Source organism: Drosophila grimshawi, unplaced genomic scaffold (genome assembly GCF_018153295.1).
Source record: "Drosophila grimshawi isolate 15287-2541.00 unplaced genomic scaffold, ASM1815329v1 contig_311, whole genome shotgun sequence".
Classification (NCBI taxonomy): Eukaryota; Metazoa; Arthropoda; class Insecta; order Diptera; family Drosophilidae; genus Drosophila; species Drosophila grimshawi.
The window spans coordinates 6,466,746-6,469,331 of NW_025063098.1; positions in this window are offsets into that span (position 1 = coordinate 6,466,746).

The following is a 2,586-nucleotide window of genomic DNA, read 5'->3' on the forward strand; positions in this document are numbered from 1 at the left end:
CTCTCATGTCCGATGTACGGAAAAGTGCATATCGAGTCGTAAATGCGATGAGAGTGGCAGAGATGCAGATAATACGAGTATGTGAACGTACTTATGCACACGTCCTTATTTACGCATATGTATGTATAAATAATGCCTGTACAACTGCGAGACAGGATTCTTAACGACATTATTAACGCCATAGCAACCATATACCACAATAGCAACCCTGGCCCATGCAACGTCTGACCTCATTTTGTTTAATGGCCAAAAGCCGCACTCGAAATTATGGCGACTTCAGCCAACTCAATTAATGTAAAGTAAACAGACGTTGAAGCGAACATTTTGTAAAGCGCCTTCCAACCGATCTGTGTGTGTGTATATTGTAAAAATAATAAAATCTTTACAGGCATTAAATTTTAAGGTTTTTTACTTTCTTAAATTATTCTTTCCACACACCTTCACCTTCAATTGTTTAATTTTGCTTATACAAATCTAACGATGAATATAAAAAAGATTTTTGGCTGCACATGAGTAGTTGCATCATCATTAAATCAGTTTATTTAGTTGATAATTTATTTCCAAATTTGGACCCTTACTTTAAAATCGGAAAAATCTATATCTCCCATAATACCTTAGTTAGATTACGAGTAACCTCCTTTAAAGATTGGTAACAACATTTCTTGTTCTTTTTCCTTATCATCTTGGTATCAGAGTATTTCGCATGGATACGCTAAATATATTAGCTTTAAGAAACTAAAGCCTTTCAAAATATCACAATTACTTAGGCATATCTATAAATTTGAGACTAGTGTTTCTTGTAAGATTTGTAAGGGGTCAGTTGATCCTGACTACTCCTATGGACGTGTGTGCAAATAAGTGTGCTTCAGTGCATGCCAATCAGCAGGAACAGTAGCAGAGAGCAGAGACAGATACTTAGATGCTGTTCATATGACACACAATGCAAAATTAATTAGCTTACTTCACTTAATCGCTTGCAATTTGACTGCAACAATGGCGAGCAGCATCGTCCTTACAGTATTAGCTCCAAGCGCTCGTCATTGTCCTTGCTGCAGTACGTTTTGCTATTTGAAACTGGCATGGTCGTAAAGTAATTTGCATTTCTAGCTAATACCATTTGTATGCGCATATTCCGATTACAATTTAGTTAAATTTGCAACCACTCCCGCCGCCCGCACACCCATCTCCGCTCCTTCCGATGCCGCAAAGCGGTAAATTTTGTCCTTGTCCGTGCAACATTTACAGCTGGCAAACTATTGACAATGAACTAATTGCTATTGTTGCTGTCTGGGGACATATTTCGACTGCAAATAAACTCGTTTCCATTGACGTTGCATACTAGAGAGTGACTGGAGAGCTTTGCTCATAGTATCCTCGGGCGTCATCAGAGCAGCTTTAAATGTCTGTAGTTGTTGTAAAGAGCACTGTTGCTGTTGCTGCTGCTTCTGTTACTGCCACGAAAGGCCACTTAAAAGTCTCAAGAGCTCTGGCAGCTACAAAGCTGACTGCATCTATCCGCATCCGCATCCGCATCCACAATCTACAATCCAAAACCTTATCGACAGACGAATTTTCATGATGTGCTCCAGCTTTTGGTGCTGACACACGCCACACTCTCCAAATCGCAAACAATTACTTTTTCAAGTGCTGCAAACGGACCTGCCCCAACCCCAACTTCAGTTACAGAACCAGACACGCCCCCTCAACGTACCTGTGGCACATTGATTTCTCACCATGCCATCACTAAATGAAATGCCTCAAGCGACCCGATATGCACAGCCAGCACAATAACTCCTCATACATACTGCTACAGTAGCTGCTGACCATGTCTAGATGTTAAGACATGTGATATATAATCTTTGTAGACTTTAGTCATGAAATGCTTTAGATATTTACATCATGATCATTATTGAGCATCCATTTAGAGTTTAAATTTAAGTAATCTGGTTGAAATGTTGGCTTTATTTATTTATTTACTTAATGTTGTCTAAAATCGTTCAAAAACTTAAGAAATAAACACTAAATTAATTTTTTAAATTATCAATTCAAATTATACGAAATTAAAAGTTAGTTATTAGATTACAAACTTAAAATGAATGAAAAAAAAAATAAAATAAAATATATAATAAATCTGTGGGCAAGATTTATTGCAAAAATTGGGGAAACCCAAATAAATTGTTTATGAAAACTTTTAAATTTTCCAAATATCTTAACCAAATACTTAGTTGCACATGTTCCTTACATTTTTACTTTATTTCTACTTTAATTCTGTTCCTGATTGTAGTTTGCTATTTGTATAATAATAACAAATGTTGTTTAAATTTAATTACAGGACATTAGCCAATAAAGCTTAAATATAACTGCAAAGGAATTAAGACTTATCTGTTTTGTTTTATTTTAATCCAGTGTGCAATAACGATTTAGAATAAAATAAACTGCGATAAATCTGAACTCAAATAATACTAAATTAAAGCACTAATTAATAATTAATACGGTAAGCGGGAATCAGAGCAACGGAAGAGCAGCCAAAATGGGGGCAGAGGGAATCCCCTAATAGAACCAGAACCGACAAATGAGAAAGGCATC